The sequence below is a fragment of the Phaenicophaeus curvirostris genome, chromosome 28 (assembly GCF_032191515.1).
Source record: "Phaenicophaeus curvirostris isolate KB17595 chromosome 28, BPBGC_Pcur_1.0, whole genome shotgun sequence".
Taxonomy (NCBI): Eukaryota; Metazoa; Chordata; class Aves; order Cuculiformes; family Cuculidae; genus Phaenicophaeus; species Phaenicophaeus curvirostris.
The window spans coordinates 2,196,240-2,215,944 of NC_091419.1; the positions used below are offsets into that span (position 1 = coordinate 2,196,240).

The 19,705-nt window shown below is 53.3% G+C and overlaps 1 protein-coding gene across 3 annotated transcripts in view; it reads right to left on the minus strand.

Moving 5' to 3' along the window:
• Positions 1-3,924, minus strand: part of CTXN1 (cortexin 1) — a 53,009-nt gene extending 49,085 nt beyond the window's left edge. For all 3 annotated transcript variants that reach the window (XM_069878228.1, XM_069878230.1, XM_069878231.1), the window contains exon 1: positions 3,786-3,924. The gene's annotated coding sequence lies outside the window, so the exon portion shown is untranslated. The remainder of the gene's footprint in view (positions 1-3,785) is intronic.
• Positions 3,925-19,705: the final 15,781 nt, after the last annotated feature.

Below are 19,705 nucleotides of genomic sequence, written 5' to 3' on the forward strand. Positions count from 1 at the left end.
GGTGAGAGTCCCCCAAATCCGAGTCTCCAACAAGACCCTGCTGCAGCACAAATCTCTGAACTACCCAACAGAAACACCAGGGAAATGCCCTTCCACCAAAGTCAGCCCTTGGCCCGCCAAGGTACTATGGGTTATCATCACTCTTGCATCCACCAGATGAACCTGGAGGTTCCCCGCCAGCTTCAGACAGAGGCAGTTGCACTCTTGACTGTGTGGGTGCTGTGAACACCACGCTGGGTGGCAGAGGCTGTAGCAGGAACAGCCGCTGCCCTCTCCTGATTAAACAGAAGGGAAATGGCTGCAAGCTGAGCTCTCAAGCCCTGTTGGCAGGACACTGTCTGCAGCAGGGTCAGCAGCGCAGAGGATGGAGGTGTGCAGGGAAGGGCTGCGTGTGATCCCCAGGGGAAGAGCATGACCACAAGGGTAGGTGAGGAACGTAGGGTGCTGCTTGCCTGCTCCTGACTGCAGGATGCTGTAGAGAGAAGGTGGGTGGAGAGCCCCAGTCACACTCATGGGGCCAACAGCAAATCCATAGAGCAGGAGCATCTTTCGGTTCTTGCTGGGGAAGGATGGACAAGAACCGGTCTGATGGCAACAAGCAGGGACAGATTGGAGCAGGTAAAAAGTATGCGTGATGCTGGACTAAGCTCTCTGCTTCAAAGCTGGTTAAATGGCAATCAGCTAAGCAGGGGAGAGAGCCGCACAGCAGCTCCAGGAGCACAGGCAGGAGCCGATTCCAGCCGGCTAGGGTGGGATGGGACAGGACAGACTTATGCTGGGTTTCCTGGCACATGCAGATCTCAAGTCCTGCTCAAGGAGCTGATCTCAACAATGCAATCAAAAGGACCCCGGGACAAAGCTGAGCAGTGGGTCTGGGACAGACTCCTGTCCCCAGGAGGGTCCAGAGGCTTGAGAGTCACGAGGAATGGGAACTTAGGGATGCTGACCCCTGGAGGCTCAGCCACCATTTCAGATCCACCTTACGAGTCATTCTTTGGGTCACAACAGCTCTGCCCTTGCAGGCAGCAGCTCCTCCTCACACACGTTCTCCTGCCACAGACTTTGCAGCAGCCTCCCCCATTTCTGCTCTAGGTCCCCGTGGTCCATTTCCTGGCCCCATGCCCTGGAGCAGCCAGCCCCCTGCCACCCTCCACCCATCCAGGAGCCCTCTTTTCTCCTTCTGCCTTTAATCCTCTAGTTGGATGGCACAGCTGTGCACTCAAGACTAGAAAGAAAGATAGTAATGGCCATTAAGTTCCCCTTCAGAATATTAGATTCAGATCCATCAATTTTACTTCGTAGAGGGCGTTTGCAGTAAAATCAGAGCAGCTTTCAGGCGCCTGACAGCCCAACAGTGTTTTCTTCCTGAGAGCAGCTGTTCAGAAAACACAGCAGCTCAGGATTTACTGACAGTTGGCAACAGGAGAGAGTTCAGAGCCACGAGCCAGAAGATGCCACCCGCTTCTGTCACCCATGTCGGTTTCTGTGAAGAAGCCACAGAGCCGATAAAACACGTCTGCTGCTCGAACCCTCCGGCTTTCCAGCATCCGCCCACAGCCCTGCGCGCACCAAAGAAGCGCCGGGCACTGGTGTGCAGCCCACTTCACTCCCACTGAGAGCTGGGAAAGCTGCCCCAGCATCTCTGCAGACGGCGCAGCGGAGCGGGCAGGCTGCTAGGGAAAAGAGAGCAGATTTTGCTGGCACAGGCACGGCGAAGAAGGCAGCGGGACTCGCCTACGTTGCCCAGGCTGTGCCACCTGCAACAGGTTGATGAGAGCAGGCGGCTTCTTCCCAGCCTGGGGAGCAGGTTGGCGGGCAGAGAGCGTGGGTTTTGCATCCCCAAAGAAATGCCCTGCAGGCTGGACGTTTCACCCAAGCAACGTGCTTGGAGAGGAGATGCCAGGTCTCTCCCTTCCCCTCCTGGAGCCAAAGCCACGGGGAGCAATCCTGCACGCAAGTTCCCCCTGGAGCTTAGGGAAGAGCACAGCCTCACCCAGAAAGATTCACACATTTCCTACCTGAGGCTGCGCTGCTAAAGGCGAGCCCAGAGGTGCAACAAGACAGAACCTCCTTCCACACCATCCACCTGCCAGGACCGTCTTCCCCACCTCCTGTCCCACACCACCAGCCCTGCCAAAGCCCCACCAGAACCACCCACAGAGCAGATCTGGAGGATGCTTGCAACTCAGCCTCCTCCCAGCTGCACATCCGAGGACCAGCATGCTCCAAAGGACGTTAACAGCAAGAAACGCCACAAGATTGATTTTTATCTTTGCAGGGGCTTGCCCACCTAGCTCCAAACTGGGAGCTACTGGGACAACAAGCCCCCCTTGGGTACGGTGGTTCTGTTCTGCTCAAGATCTGTGCCCCATGCTGACAGGTACTAAACTAGGCAAAATGATGGGAGGCCTTGAACGCCTCGTTACAGCATCGCAGCCTGAGCTTGGGGTGACGAGGCACTTGCAGTGTGTACAGACGGAGACTCGGCAAGTCGGCAGAACCGGAGTCATTCTTCCCCATGCACTGCAAACAGGTCTACCCTGCCAGCTTCAGGATTTTACCTCCCTTGCTTTGGGGCAGATTTATGGCAGATAATAACAGCTGGGAGAAAGCAGAATATCCCCAGGAACAGCAGGAAAGTCAGGATGGGACTCAGGTGCTAGGGAACCTATAACCAGTGTCAGATCTACACCTGCCGCTGCTACCAGCTTTTACCCTCATGTTTAACATGAGGCTCTGCACCAAAAACTGTCTCCAGCAAGCCCAGTCTTCCCAAGGTTTGGGAAAGCTGAATTCCTTCTGCCACAGGCAAGGCTCACCGTCACTCCCAGCATTGCATGGGGAGTTCCCACAGCTCCAACTCTTCAATTGAGATTTCAATTACCCCAGCTCCTTCGTGGGGCTGCTTTGGCTCTTTGGCTCGTTTCTTTATCCCAAGGCTCTGTGTGACTCTCCCTTGCTTACGCACAGACCCACGGCTCCAGGAGGAAAAAATCAGCTCAATTTCATTCCAAAGTTTCTCAAATCTAGACTTGGGGGGTGGGCATCCTCCAAGGCCCCTCAGCACAAGGGATCTCCCAGACACCCCATCGCCTCCTGCTACAAGAACTCTAAAATCAGCAGGTTTGCAGCAGATGCAGAAATTCCCTGGTTTTGACTTCTTCCCCACAACACCCATCCCAATTTGCTCATCTAAGAGCAATATTTCTTCCAAAATCTCCCCCCCTCCTTTTTGTTTTTTTTCCCCTTCCATCCCACCCAGGCTGTCACAGACCCCCAGGAACACACGCGCCCCAGGGACACCCCACCTCTCCGGACCCCCTTTCTCCACAAGGGACCCTGGAGGCAGGTGATGTCCCCGGGAGCAGCACAGGGATGCAGAGGGGAGCAGCCGGTACCGGGAGGATGGATGGATGGATGGATGGATGGATGTGGAGTGGAGCAGCCGGTACCGGGAGGATGGATGGATGGATGGGGAGCGGAGCAGCCGGTACCGGGAGGAAGGATGGATGGATGGGGAGCGGAGCAGCCGGTACCGGGAGGAAGGATGGATGGATGGGGAGCGAAGCAGCCGGTACCGGGAGGGAGAAAGGAAGGAAGGAAGGATGGATGGATGGAGAGTGGAGCAGCCGGTACCGGAGCTTACTCCATCCCCTCCGCACCGCCGCTGCGGAGCCGCACCCGGTGCAGCCTCGGGGCTCCGTTCAGCCGCCGCCCCGCTGATACGGCGATTAAACTTTCCTGGGAGCGCCCCCCATCCCCGGTTCCCCCTCCTCACTGCTCACCTACGGCAGGCGGGGACCTCCCCGCGGCTCCCGGAGCCCATGCGGACCTGCCCCGTCCCCGGCTGGGGGAACGAAGCGAACAGCCGCCGCTGCTTGCGGGGCTGGGGTTTGAATTCGTTTAACCCGCCCTGATTGGGCTGCGGAGGGGGGTGGGGGGGGACCAGAGGGGTGGGAGCGGGTCGGGGGAGGGGCCCGGGATTGGGGGGGGCATGGGGGGGCGGAGTGTGGATGCGGGAGGTGGAGGGATGCGGGAGGTGTTGGAGCTGGGGGGGATGCAGCGGTTGTGGAGGAGGCAGGAGGGGGTGCGGGGGAGGTGGGAGCGTGGGGATGCAGGGGAGGGGGTGGCAGGGGGGTGGGATGACGTGGGGACGCAGGAAGGTGTGGAGGATGGAGGGCCGGGGGGATGCAGGGGGATGTGGTACCGCAGAGATGCAAGGGGTGTGGGGGCTGCAGGGGGATGTGGTACTCTGGGATGCAGGGGGATGTGAGGGATGCAGGGGGATGTGGGGGATGTGAGGGATGGAGGGATGTGGGGGATGCCGGGATGTGGGGGATGCAGGGGGATGTGAGGGATGCAGGGGGATGTGGGGGATGTGAGGGATGGAGGGATGTGGGGGATGCCGGGATGTGGGGGATGCAGGGATGTGGGGGATGCAGGGATGTGGAGGATGCAGGGGGATCTGGTGATGCTAGGGGTGGGGGGGTGATGGGGATGATGGGGGATGTGGTATGTGGGGATGTTTGGGATGCAGGGGGATGTGGATCCTGGGATGCAGGAGGTGTGGGGGAGGTAGGGGGACGTGGTACCACGGGGTGTCTGGTGATGTGTGTGGGGTGGATGACGGGGATGGAGGGGGATGTGGTACTTGGGGATGCAGGGTGTGTCAGGGGATGTTGGGGATGTGGTACCCTGGGATGCAGGGGAAGGCTGGGAGTATGTTTGGCATGTAGGGGGATTCAGTACCATGGGGATGCAGAGGGTGTGGGGGATGATGGGGATGCAGGGGGATGTGGTACCCTGTGATGCAGGGAGTGTGAGGGATGCAGTGGGATGAGGTACCACAGGGATGCAGGGGGATGTGGGCCCCTGGGATGCAGGGAGCGTGGAGGATGCAGGGGGGTGAGGTACCACAGGGGTGCAGGGGAGGGCTGGGGGGATGTTGGGGATGCAGAGGGTGGGGTGGGGATGTGGGAGGTGCAGGGGGATGTGGTACCCTGGGGATGCGAGTGGGGCCTGTAGACATGGGGGGGGATGAGGTGCAGTAGGGGGTGCAGTGAGTGTGAGGATTGCAAGAGGATGTGCTATCATGGGCGGTTGGGTTCTGGGGGTGTGCGAGATGCAGGGAGATGTGACGCTACAGGGGGCTGGGGGCTGCAGGGTGGCAGGGGCTGCAGCGGGTGGGGTGCTCTAGAAGGACCTCGGGGATGCAGCATGGGGGAAACTGCAGGGGGGAGCAGTGCCGTGGGGCTGCTGTGGAGGTGCAGAGGGGGCAGGCATGGCCTTGGGAGTGCCAGGGATGCAGCACTGTGGGGATGCACAGGAACAGGGATGTGGGGCAGTGTGGTGACTTAAGGGATGCCGGGGGGTCATGGGAGGTATGGGGGTTATGGAACAGGGAGCAGTGCTGGGGTTGGGGGGGGTGTGTGGGGTGTGGTTCTGCTTTGAGGATGCAGGGGAATTTCAGTGGTGCAGGGGGCCACAAAGAGTGGTGCTGTGGAGAGGATGGTGGCCCTGAGGGAGGGTGTAGGGTGGAAGGAGGACAGCACATGGGAACCACGGAGAAGTGTCCCAGGCATCCCACAGTATTTGTGGGGCCAAAGGGGGTGATGCTGCTGCCAGAGCAGGAGGGTGTGGGTGGTGCTTCTGGGCAGCAGAAGGGCAAGGGATGAAGCAACGTTGGGGAAGAGGATAAATCCTTGAAGAAGAGCACTTGCTAGGATAGGCAGGAGGGTTCCAGGCTAAGGTTCCACAGGACTTTATGGTCAGGATAAGATCCCTGTCAAATGCCAGCATGGGAGTTACAGCATTGCTGCTGCTTGTGCTCAGCACCAGCTCACTGCTGGGAGCGTGCTTTGCTATCACAGATTAGCAGAGCTCCCCTGTCCTGCTGGGGCATCTCTAGGGCACTTGCAGGGCCAGCATGGGGTGACAGAGGGACAGGAGAGCAGTGAGAGAGCTGCCGGTTCTCTCCAGCTAAGTGTTCCCAGGGTACCCTCAGACCATCCCTGCAGCCAAGCACAGTTGCAGCTACTGCACCACAGCCACCCCCTGGCTGGATCCATCCCTCCTGCTCTCCTGAGCAATGCACCACTGCTGGCTTCCTGCACGAGCCCAGGAGCAGAGCACAGAGAGGGTGATCGTGCTCCCCTTCTCTCTTTTTCATCCAGAGGGGCTCTCAAGCCTCCTGTGCACGCTTCTGTCCCCTGTCCCAGCATCTTCTCAGGCTGCAATGTGTCACTTGGACTTTTGTCCTCTGCAATGGTACAGAATAGATACACAGAGTAATAAATGTATTAGAAATCAATATGTATTTTTAAGTATATCTCAAAAAGGAGGGATGTTCAAAGCTGTGGCTCCTGCTAGCAGGCAGGATGGGGTCAGCTTAGCTTCTGCTGATGCTCAGCCCCTGCTTGAGGGCTGATGTCCCACACACATGCTCAAGTTTCCCCATAAGGGGACCCCAGGCACAGCACCCAGCTGAACGCTCTCAGCAGTGCAGGGCTCACCAGTGACAGCAGCAGATGCTGCTGCCTTTCACTGCTGCCTTCCCTGGGGCAATGCTGGCTCTGGGACCCACAGGAGGTTCTCCCTGCGGTGCTGGGTGCTGAGAACCTACGCTGCACCCAGGGAAGGTCACTGCGATGGCCTGTGCAGGGCTTTTTGCGACACTCCTGACACCTTCCTGCAAAGTCTTTTTTCTCTGTGCTCCTGCAGAGCAGATTGATGAGAAGCTCCACATGAGCCGGCAATGTGCGTTTGCAGCTCAGAAGGCCAACTGCATCCTGGGCTGCATCAAGAGCAGTGTGGGCAGCAGGGCGAGGGAGGGGATTGTGCCCCTCTACACTGCTCTTGTGAGACCTCACCTGGAGCCCTGTGTCCGGTTCTGGAATCCTCAACCTAAGAAGGAGATGGGGCTGTTTGAACGGGTCCAGAAGAGGGCTAGAAGGATGATCCAAGGGCTGAAGCACCTCCTGTATGAGGACAGGCTGAGAGAGTTGGGGTTGTTAAGCCTAGAGAAGAGAAGGGTCCGAGAAGACCTTACAGCGATCTTCCAGTACTGGAGGTGGGGGTACAAGAAAGTTGGTGAGGGAGTTTTAGAAAGGCTTGGAGTGACAGGACAAGGGGGAATGGCTTTAAACTGGAGAGAGGCAGTTTTAGATTAGACATTAGGAGGAAATTCTTCACCATGAGGGTGGGGAGGCCCTGATCCAGGTTGCCCAGGGAAGTTGTGGCTGTCCCATCTCTGGGGGTGTTGACGGCCAGGTTAGATGGGGCTTTGCACACCCTGATCCAGTGGGAGGTGTCCTTGCCTGTCTCTGGGGGTTGGAACTAGATGATCTTTAAGGTCCCTTCCAACTCAAACCATTCTATGATTAAGCACTCACTGCGTGCTGGACCTGTGGGGCATTACCCCTCTTCTGGCCAACCCAGCTCAGGGGACCTGTAGGATACACACCAGCACCTGGATGAAGTTGTATCCGCATGGGCAGTGGACTGTCACAGGGGAGTCACTTTTTCTCTGCTCCCCCCTCCTAAAGCTCCAGGGAGGTGTGGGGTCACGTTGCCAGATGCCCCACAGCTCCTCAGAGTTGCTCCCTTCCCCAGGATCGGGGCTGGGTGCTCCCTGCAGGGTGCTCCGGGCACTCAGCAATGAGGACACACTTGGTTTTGGGAGGACAGATGGGGTTATGTCTTCCTTCCTCACACTCCCATGGCTTTGAGAACTAGCAAAAGCACCAGCCCTCACCTTCCTGGGTGCAGAGGATGTGGGTGCAACCCCAGGATCTGCTTTGGCAATCTCAGAGCAACGGGGTTGCATCTGTGCCACGGAGGGTAAGAAAATCTTGTGATGCTGCAAAGGAATTACTGCACCAACCTGGTCTGGAGCCTGGGGCTGACACTGGCAGGAGTGCCCATTGTGTTTAGACTAAAGCACATCCTGCTCCATTCGTCTGGCGCCTCTTGCATCTCCCAGGCACTGCAGGGGCTGCACAACCTTCAGGGGAAGGTGCAGGGACAAGACATAACTGGCAAAGAGCAAAGGCAGGACCCCACTGGAGCCATGTGGCTCCTCTCCCAGGTGTCCTCGAGGGCTGGCACCTGCTTCATGCAAGCTCTGGAGCCGTTTGAGATCAGTCCCCACTGCACTTGCCAAGGCCAGGATGAGTCACAGCTGCTACAAAATTCACACCTCCTGCCGGTCCCCGCTGCTTTTACCCAGCGAACTTACTTTGGCGCAGTATATATCCAAGAGAAACCATTCCTCCTGGGATCTGGGGAGCCTTAACATCTGTTCCCAATGCTGGAAGGACCATTTCAGATTGAACATAAGGAAAAATTTCTTCACTGAAAGGGTTCTCAGCAACTGGCAGAGGTTGCCCAGGGAGGTTGTTGAGTCCCCATCCCTGGAGGGGTTTAAAAGACGAGCAGATGAATTGCTTAGGGATATAGTGTAGCAGTGGACTGGTATGATTGGACTCTATGACTTCAAAGGTCTTTTCCAACCTAGGGATTCTATGATTCTTTGAACAGCCCTGTTGGAAAACACCCCAAAGGACACTGACCACTGCAGAGCTGAGAGCAAGTTCATGCTGGCAAAAACTTTGGGACACGCTGCTGCTATTTTGCCTTCAAATCACAGAGCACAGCTGTCTGCAGCTCCTAAAACCCCACATGTCGCACAGCAGAGCTCCTACCATGCATATTCCCCCATCCGTTCTCTCATCCTGCCCTGAGGCTGTCAAGACCGGAGAGATGCTGCTGGGCTGCATGTCTCATCGCAGAACCTGGGTCAGAAGTTCCTTATAAATAGGAAGAGATGCCCTTTGGCAAGACAGAGACCTTTGCTTCACCGGCAGTGGGATGCTCGGAGCAAAGAGAAGCTTTTATAGGCTGCTCCCCTTCCATCGCATAGAAAAATTCACCATCTGTAGTTGCTTCAGTTTTTCAACCCTTGCTCCGGGAAGCAGCTCGAGTCATCGTATACCAGAGGAGGCTGACAGCATCTAAGAGGGGAAAAAAAAACCCAAAAAACCCCGTGGAAAAGTGTTGCTGTGCACCGCTTCTGTGTATCTATGGTTACAGGCGATTGTGTCAGAGGATGGAAGATGTTACCGGGGAAATCAGACGTGGTGGTGTCAATAGAGACTGCGGGAGCTCATCCTCCACCAGGGTTTGGCTGCTCGGTGCAGACCCACACAGCAACCGGTGGGGATAAAAATAAATGCCAGCCATTTGGAGAAGAAACCATCCTACGTGCAGAGAGTGAGGTGGGCCTGGCAGGGAAATACAAGTCCCACCCGCTGCCGCAAATGCTTGGCATGCGTTCCCAGGGAAATTTAAGCGTGTGCTGAGGAGATGCTCCTGCCTGGGCAGTTATTGCTTAGTTACAGCCCTCGCTACACTTAGAGCTTGTCAGGGTGTTTTAATCGGCCACTGTGTCCTTTCCAAAAGCAAACAGTGCTGGGAGAAAAGAATCTTTCAAAAGCATAGGATATTTTCAGTGGATATTAAGAAAATGGTTTCATTAAGTTTCTGCTGCATTTGCATTTTAAAAATTGTGATATTTTGGGATGTTACTCTTTTTCTCTTTCAAAACAGATGTAAATCCCATCAAATAGTTCCAGTTACCAATTAAGAGTGAATGAAATGAGTGAAAGCTGTTTGAGAAAACACCTCTGTTGAAAGCACACCAGGGAAACACAAGATTTAGGGGACAAAATAAACCGAATGTTTTCATCTATGAATCTTTCCCTACTAAGAGTTGTTTTGAAAACCAGCAGTACAAAAATTACATGGAAGAGTGATGGCTTTTAAGAGGTAACACTGGGTCCTGCCTCCCTGTGGGATCTGCAAGCCTCTTCCAGCCCTTCTTGCTGCTCCTGGGACATCCTTGAGAGTTTTCCCAAAGGTGTCTGCAAGCTTTTTGTGTCTCGTTGCTGACAGACACCAGCTGCAGCATTTTCAGCCACATGCACTGTGATGTGATCAAGAGCAGCCCTGTGGAAAGGGACTTGGGGTGCTGATTGATGAGAAGCTCGACATAAGCCAGGAAACGGTGCTCACAGCCCAGAAACCAACCGCGTCCTGGGCTGCATCCAAAGCAGCGTGGCCAGCAGGGCGAGGGAGGGGATTGTGCCCCTCTGCTCTACTTGGATGAGACCCCACCTGGAGCCCCGTGTCTGGAATCCCCAACATAAGAAGGAGATGGAACTGTTAGAACAGCTCCAGAAGAGGCTATGAAAATGATCCAAGGGATTTAAATGGATTTAAATTGAAAGAGGGAAGATTTAGATTACACATCAAGGAGAAATTCTTCATGCTGAGGGTGGGGAGGCCCTGGCCCAGGTTGCCCAGAGCAGTGGTGCCTGCCCCATCCCTGGGGGTGTTCAAGGCCAGGTTGGATGGTGCTTGGAGCCTCTGATCCAGTGGGAGGTGTCCCTGCCCATGGCAGGGAGGCGGAACTGGATGAGCTTTGAGGTCCCTTCCAACCCAAACTATTCCACGATTCTATGATTCTATGCTCTAACCTGCTTCCGAACAGGCATGCTGTGTCAGGATGCGCTTGATTTTGGGCATCTGCCTCTAGACACTATAACGTGGATGTGATGTTTGGAAGCATTGAGCACTTTCCCTCTGGAAAGTAAATTGCTGATGGCATCTGCAGCTGCTGCCCAGATCATAACTCAGAGCTGACAATTGGAGTGTGGCTATTTTTTTTTAATGCTGTTCCATGTCTCGGCTGTGCTCCTGGCTCTCTGCTGCTGCCTTGCTGGAGTCACAGCGGTGACTCCGCAGTTTAAGAGCCTGCACGTTTAACATGTGCACCTTGCAAACCCCTTTGTGCACTGGGAACTGTCTCCCTGCCCTCATGGAGCTCAGACATGTGTCCCACTGTCCCACCTCAAGTTGTTCTCCCACACTACAGCTCCATTTCAGAAAGAACCTTTGAAAGTGCTATTTCCTCTCCCTGCCTTCTGGGAGTGTTGTTATAGCATTTGCCTTAGAGAAGCTTTTCATTTTAAATGCGTAGGTGTGGTCACGGTCAGAAGAATCCACGTGCTTCTCAGTAACTCATTCCTCCAACGAGCTTGGTTAAACCCTCTGCTGTTCTCTTCAGCAGCACCCAGGGAAAATTCACAGCACTTTGGGCTGATCTAATAAAGGAGAAGAATCATTCTGGAGTCATTCACTGCAAAAATGAACCCATCTCAGAGCCTCTGGCAGATGAGACGAGCATCTTGAAGGACAGTACAGAAAGCTTCTGTCCCATGGACCTGTACCTAGGCCAGGCAGGTGTGTTCCTGAGATGAAATGCACCTCATTCGAAAAACCTTCCACCTCTAATGAACTGCTCTTAAACGAGGTTGATGCATTGGTCTTGGCACAGCTCTTTCCTTGTAGCTGTAATTTGGCAGTGAACACTTTGTATGCTAAAGTCTGGAAAGAAACAACTTGGTGCCAGAAAGCCCAGAGAGGACAATTTCATCTGGCAGCACCGACTGCATCCTTAATATATGCCATTTGGTGGAGGAGTAGAGGACTAAATTGTACCAAGGGAGTCACTGGGGACATGTTCAAGACCTATCCTGATCATCACATTTCGTCAAGATCAAGCATAAAACTTGGAAATGGCTGAACAAAATCTTCAGTGAGAAGCTCTCGGTCTGCAAATGCACTGGCTAAATGCAAACACAACCGGATCAGCGGGGCAAAGCCCCAGATGCCTGGAGACAACAGAATCAGAAGGTCTGAGATGACAACTTATCCCGCTTTCCTCAGGCTCTCAAGACCACCCCTACAAATTGGTGATGTCCTGCTGTTTGATGACAGAATGGACAAGCAAGATCATGGAGTATTGGAGTACTGGGGTATTGTGTACAGTTGTGGAATCCATAACATAAGAAGGATATGGAACAGTTGGAACGAGTCCAGAGGAGGCTCCAAAGATGATCTGAGGGCTGGAGAACCTCTACAATGAGGACAGGCTGAGAGAGTTATTCAGCCTGGAGATGAGAAGGCTCCGTGGAGAACTCAGAGCAGCTTCCAGGACTGAAAGGGGCTCCAGGAAAGCTGGGGAGGGTCTTTTTACAAGGTCATGGAGTGATAGGATGAGGGGGAATGGGTTTAATTTGGAAGTGGGGAGATGAAGATTAGACATTAGGAAGAAACTCTTCACAATGAGGGTGGTGAGGCCCCAGTCCAGGTTGCCCAGAGCAGTGGTGGCTGCCCCATCCCTGAAGATGTTCAAGGCCAGGTTGGATGGGGCTTGGAGACCCTGATGCAGTAGGAGGTGTCCCTGCCCATGGCAGTGGGATGGAACTGGATGGGCTTTAAGGTCCCTTCCAACCCAAACCATTGTATGATTCTACGATGGTCCAGTCTGACCTCCCACATGACATGGCCAGGTACTTGTCTCACGACTCACCAAAATGTCTGTTGCTGAAAGCCATCTAATCCAGAGACACCATTTCCCAAGGCTTTTGTCCCTGAATTTAATGGGAACAGCTGTGGTCGGTAGGCAGGAGAAACACGAGTGGGCAAGGGACATCCCAGATCCCCGGGCAGTGGATCCCAGGGGACAGCCAGGACAGCTGGCACAACGCCCTTGGCTGGATCCAGCACAGCTCTTGTTCTGCAGGGACAGTGCTTGCTGAGGGATAGGCAGGAATTAGCTGTCTGCAAGTCCATCGTGGCACACTGTGCTCCATAGTGTGACCGCAGTAGGTACTTCCCCACTGGTTGACAAAAGTAGCTCCTGGCCAGAGCAATGTTGAGTCATAGAATCGCAGAATCATGGAATCACCAGGTTGGAAAAGACCCATCAGATCATCGAGTCCAACCATTCCCATCAATCACTAAACCATGGCCCTCAGCGCCTCGTCCACCCACCCCTTAAACACCTCCACGGAAGATGAATCAACCCCCTCCCTGGGCAGCCTCTGCCAGGGACCAATGACCCTTTCCGTGAAAAATTATTTCCTAATGTCCAGCCTGACCCTCCCCTGGTGGAGCTTGAGGCCATTCCCTCTCGTCCTGTCCCCTGTCCCTTGGGAGAAGAGCCCAGCTCCCTCCTCCCCACAACCTCCTTTCAGGTAGTTGGAGAGAGCAATGAGGTCTCCCCTCAGCCTCCTCTTCTCCAGGCTAAACACCCCCAGCTCTCTCAGACGCTTCTCTTGTTCTCCACCCCCATCACCAGCTTCGTTGCTCTTCTCTGGACTCGCTCCAGAGCCTCAACATCCTTCTTGTGGGGAGGGGCCCAGAACTGAACACAGGATTCAAGGAGCTGTCCTCCTGTCTCACCCCTGATCTCCAAAGCCTCCAAATAAGCTGTGTAGAAGCGAGGTCTGTGTCACAGCCCCATGCATAAAAGATCAGGCCACTGGGTCCTCCAGTGGACATGGCAATGGAGAAAGGCCAACAGCCTTCTCAGGGGTGTCTGGAAAGGAAGTGGAAAGGGAATTATGGACATCTGGGCGGGCAGTGCCTGACACCAGCCCCTCAGTCGTGTAACAGTTTCTAGAGTGGGAGGGTGTGTGGGGAACCCAGGCAGGTCTCAATTAAGCTGTCAGAAACTCATGTCCTCCACAGCCAACCCACCTCAGGTCACACCAAAACCCCAACAGCAGGTGCCTTCCTGCACCACGGAGGGGTGAGGTGAGGGAAGGAGGACCATGCCCTTGTCCCTGAACCTCACACAGGGTTCCCAGGAAGATGGGACCCCCACAGGACCCCGGTGTGGAGGCTGGCCTTGCTCCAACTGTGGCTCCATGGGGCGGACCTGCCTCTCGCTGAGGTCCCCGGGGAGGGATATAAATTGCTTTTTCCCCAACCGAGAGTATTGATTGTGGCCAGGCCTGCGGCTCAGAGCTTGCTAATGAATTCTAATTGGAAAGAAGTTCCACTTTGACATATTTTATTTTATTTATGTCAGGATTTGCCATGCATTAAGCCAGGGGCTCATTAAATTAGTCAGGCAGACAGTTCCCGCCAAGATGGCCTGAGCTGGACAGACTTCAGATGGGGACTGGCAGCAGCAGACCTGGGAGAGACGTGGTCTGCAGCGAGATTGGGGGTCCTTCTGCTTCTTTGCTCTCCCCAGTGCAGACAGAGGCTCAAAGGCTGGCATGGCCAACACTTTTTTGCGCAGTCTTGAACCTTCTGGTTGCCCCATCCACCCCCTACCCCATGGCTTTTGCCCTCCCAAGACAGCCCCTTCTTGCATTAAGGGCGAGCACGTAGGAGGGCACCAGGCTAGGTTCTGTCTGCCCTGACGGAGCCCTCTTCTGCGCCTCGTTGACCAAGGAGGATCCTTTTTGCCCCTCCTTCACCTCACGTCTGCTGGCAGCCGCAGTGCCCTCTGGCCTCCAGACAGTCTCCAGGTCCGGACAGGACCTGAATTTATAATGTTTTGAAAGGCAAACTGAAAGCAGGAAAAAATCTCTCGCTCTCCAGTCTGCCGCCACTTCCACACAAGCTTCCCAGGCTTGCCTTCCCTTGCTCCAGAAAGTTCCCCCATCCCTGTTTCCCCTCCCTTCTCCATTTCTTTGCCCAGCTTTCTGGCATGTTTCTGGAATACGACCCTCTCCTTGCTCCATAGGCCCCTGGTTTACCTTAAGGAGGAGATGGGTAGGAAGTCAAATGCCTCTTCCTTAAGCAGATGTCATATGTGATGCCATGATGTATAGAAGAGGGGTACACTGTGGGCTGAGCCCAGCCTGCACCCACAGGGACAGAAATCATAAAATCATGGAAGGGTTTGAGTTGGAAGGGACCTTAAAGCCCACCCAGCTTCAACTCCCTGCCATGGGCAGGGACACCTCCCACTGGATCAGGGGCTCCAAGCCCCATCCAACCTGGCCTTGGACACCTCCAGGGATGGGGCAGCCACCCCTGCTCTGGGCAACCTGAGCCAGGGCCTCCCCACCCTCAGCATGAAGAACTTCTTCCTAATGTCTAATCTAAATCTTCCCCTCTCCAGTTTAAAGCCATTCCCCCTCAACCTATCACTCCATGACTTTGTAAATAGTCCCTCACCAACTTCTCATACCCCCCCTTCAGATACTGGAAGTTCACTATAAAGTCTCCCAGAGCCTTCTCTTCTCCAGGCTACACAACCCCAACTCTCAGCCTGTTCCCATAGCAGAGGTGCTCCAGCCCTCGGATCATCTCTGTGGCCTCCTCTGGACCTGTTCCAACAGTTCCACGTCCTTCTTAAGTTGAGGATTCTAGAATTGGACACAGGACTCCAGATGAGGTCTCACAAGAGCGGAGTAGAGGGGGAGAATCCCCTCCCTTGCCCTGCTGGCCACGCTCCTTTTGATGCAGCCCAGGACACCGTCGGCCTTCTGGGCTGTGAGCGCACATTGCCTCTTCATGTTGAGCTCCTCATCCATTGGCACCCCCAAGTCCTTCTCTGCAGGGCAGCTGTCAATCACGTCATCCCCATCCTGTATTGAAACTGTGGACTGACCATCAGGCTCACGATGTCTCACATGGCTAAAGCTGGTTTGTGTCTAACTTCTGCTCTGGTCCTACAAAACATCAGTTTTCTGATTCTACATAGACTTCCCGCAGTACAGAGAATGTCTCTGCCTTTCTAGGGAAGTGATGTAGTAGAGTTTGGCTTTAAAGGGTGGGACAGAAGCCATGCTGTCCTGTCTATCAAGTACTTGTACACCCCTGAACCAAACTTCATTCTTAGGAAAGCCTGGGGGGAAAAAAAGGGAAGGGGAAAGGAAGGAAAAAGGGAAAGAGAGAGGAAGCAGAGAGTAGTACCTAAAGAGCAGGTGTAATTGTTCGAGTGGGTCCAGAGCGGGCTACAAAGATGATCAGAGAGCTGGAGCACCTCCCATATGAGGACAGTCGGAGAGAGTTGGGCTTGTTCAGCCCAAAGAGAAGGCTCTGAGGAGACCTTATAGTGACCTTCCAGTACATGAAGGGGCTACAAGAAAGCTGGGGAGGGACTGTTCACAAAGGCTTGTGGTGATAGGACAAGGGGCAATGGGGATAAACTGAAGGGCGATAGAATTAAACTAGACATAAGGAAGAATTTCTTCACCATGAGTGGGGAGGCCCTGGAACAAGTTACCCAGAGAAGCTGTGGCTGCCCCATCCCTGGAGGTGTTCAAGGCCAGGGTGGATGGGCCTTGGGCAGTCTGATCTAATGGGAGGTGTCCCTGCCCATGGCAGGGGTTTGGAACTAGATGATCTTTAAAGTCCCTTCAATCCAAATGGTTCTATTATTTTAGGATTCTAAGATTCTATGATCTGAAACATGGACTGAGAGTAGCCAGGCCAGGCCAACCTTCCAGTTAAGCAAAGGGGGAACTGAGCTTGAAGACTGATGCTGACCTCAAAGCTGAAAGGGCAGTGCGCCGTAAGGCAATACACCTGCTCGACAAGCGAGGTAAAGCTGTGCCTGACCCATGCACATCAATGCAGTTTGCTGGCCTAGCAGACTGTGCCGGAACACGCCTCTCCAGTGCCATCCCAGAACTACAAGCTGGGCTGTTGACAGATCTGCTGGTCTCCAAAAGGCCAGAGAGCTCTGGCCCATCTCTAGAGACTGTATTGCAGTGCATGTGCATCCACCTTACTTCTAAGCACTGGTAGAGTCCTGACATTAACGACAGACTCAGAAGAGACCATCAGTCATCATCAGAAAGAGGCAGTGCCTGAAACCAACACGGAACCATGGTGATGCCACTCAAAACCCCACCACAAGTCAAAATCTCCAAGAATGCAGTTGCTAAATAGAGAAGAGTCAAAGGAGAATTTTGTCTCTGGGTGAATGCAAGGGTCACAAGATAGATTTTCTGTCAAGGTCTGCTAATTAATTAATGTCAAAATTAATCAAGTCCCTAAATTGGGGCATGAAATATGTTTAGTAGAAGATTAGATGATGAAAAAGAAGCCAGTTATTACTGGTATTTGCTGCAGATTCTCAGAGAAAAAGGAGAACATTTTACACTGCTCATAATGGACATTAGATTTGAATAAAATATTTGATTTCAGATGATTCGTAGAATCCCACCCTCAAGGCAACATTGTAATGCAGATCAAGAGACCTCAAAACTGTAAAAAAAAGGAAAAGATGAGGGAAATTACAGATCTAAACAGAGAAAGCAGCCTCCTGCCATGTAGAGCTGAGCCAGACAAGTCTGGGGGGACACTATAAGGTTCTAACCCAGAACTACAAAAGCAGGGCTTGAAGGAGAAATCAAAACAAAACTAAGAGGGCAAATGGAATAACACTGCAGGAATTAAAGACAGTATCAAGTGGGGAAGCAACTTGGATAGAAGCAGCGTCTTTTCTTTTTACCAGTTCAGATAGAATTCCAAAGAGCATGTATAGAGCACAGACTTCTGGTTGATGCTGTGAACAGATGGTATCTAAGAAGGAATAAATCAGAGGAGGGTGTAATGTACCTGCAAAATATGTGGAGAGGTGTGGTAGCAGTAGGACCTCACGAGATTTATTAGTTGGAAATGGTGGAGAGATCTCTGTGTTCAGGCACAATAACACTGAATAAAAATGGAATAATTCTTACAAGATTAGACCAATCCTTCACATTAGATAATATGCTGGAGTCAATGGCTTGCCTGAAGTTCTTCTATTAAAACTAGAAAGAAAACACAGTGACATGGAAAAATTCCAGCTAAACCTTGCCTAATACCCTGGGATGCCATGCACAGGCAAATAAGGAAGCATCAGAGAGAATCGTGAATGGTTTCAGCTGAAAGGGACCTCAAAGTCCATCCAGTTCCACCCCCTGCCAAGGGGAGAGACACCTCCCACTGCATCAGGGGCTCCAAGCCCCATCCAACCTGGCCTTGAACACCTCCAGGGATGGGGCAGCCAACACTGCTCTGGGTAACCTGGGCCAGGGCCTCCCCACCCTCACATTTCTTCCTAAGATCTCATCTCAATCTCCGTTTTCTCAGCTGAAAATTGTTCCCCCTTGTCCTATCCTTGCAGACCCTGATCAAGATCCCCTCCCCAGCTTTCCTGGGGCCCCTCTCAGTCCTGAAAGCTGCTCTAAGGTCTCCCTGGAGCCTTCTCTTCCCCACTCTGAACAACCCCAACTCTTTCAGCCTGTCCTCGTACGGGAGGTGCTCCAGCCCTCAGATCATCTCCGTGGCCTCCTCTGGACTCACTCCAACAGGTCCAAGTCCTTTCTGTGCTGAGGACTCCAGAACTGGATGCAGGACTCCAGGTGGGGTCTCACCAGAGAGGCTGAATCCCCTCCCTCGCCCTGCTGGTCCAACTGCTTTGGATGCAGATGGGAAGGTCAAAAAAAACCCCTGAACCTTGATGTGCTTTGCTCTGCTTGAATGAGGGAAACACAGAAAAAGGAAAAGAATAGCAAAGAGCAAAAGCAACGTTGTTTATATGCACGTTCTGCTCCCCACTAGAGGGCTGTAAGAGAAGTGTTTATTAAAACAAAATTATATGCTATTTCAGGCTTATTGTAATCACAACCCAGATGCAGTCTTTCTAGAAACTGCAACAGCTGAATGAGACCTGACAAATCCAGCTGAGATCTGATGCCTTGGGTGTCAATTGTAGAGACAATATTTTGACTGTTAAAAATGTTGGCTTTTGATTTGTAAAAGAATACAATATTAAACACATTAATTTGCGCTCAGAATGCACAAATTGTTGTCAATGCCTTAAAAAGGGCAGCCTAAAAAAAAAAAAAGGGAAGAGCCTAATTCACAATTTAACTGCACAAAATTATGAACCAAGCACATTAAAACCAAGACTCCTGCCTGCTGAAATGTTTAATAGCAGCTTAAAATCAGACAACGTGGCCGTAGCTGGTGAGCTATGTTGGAGAAGATCAATAGGCTGGAGAGGAAATAAACTGTAAGAGTCTAAAATACACGCAGAGATGTCAGCAGAATGATCTACAGCAATCATGGAATGGTTTAGGTTGGAAGGAACCTCAAAGCCCATCCAGTTCCACCCCTGCCATGGGCAGGGACACCTCCCACTGGATCAGGGTGGTCAAAGCTTCATCCAAGCTGGCCTTGAACCCCTCCAGGGATGGGGCAGCCACCACTGCTCTGGGCAACCTGGGCCAGGGCCTCCCCACCCTCACAGCAAAATATTTCTCCCTAAGATCTCATCTCAGTCTCCCCTCTTGCAGCTGAAAAATGTTCCTCCTCATCCCATCCCTGCACGCCCTCATCCAGAGCCCCTCCCCAGCTGGTGTGCACCAGGCTGAAATCAACTTCTGAGGTTGTCTCTGAGGGGAAGGGCGCTTCCCACACACAAAGTTCCCAGGAGCTGTAATGAGCAGAGGCTGCAATTAGCTCGTGTCTATTTGAGTTTCTAGAGTCAGACAGATTGTCCAAGGGTTGGAGCAACTGCCATATGAGGACAGGCTGAGAGAGTTGGGGTTGTTCAGCCTGGAGAAGAGAAGGCTCCAGGGAGACCTTAGAGCAGCTTTCAGGACTGAGAGGGGCCCCAGGAAAGCTGGGGAGAGGATCTTGATCAGGGTCTGCAAGGATAGGACAAGGGGGAACAGCTTTCAGCTGAGAAAAGGGAGATTGAGATGAGATCTTAGGAAGAAATGTGAGGGTGGGGAGGCCCTGGCCCAGGTTGCCCAGAGCAGTGGTGGCTGCCCCATCCCTGGAGGTGTTCAGGGCCAGGTTGGATGGGGCTTGGAGCCCCTGATCCAGTGGGGGTTGG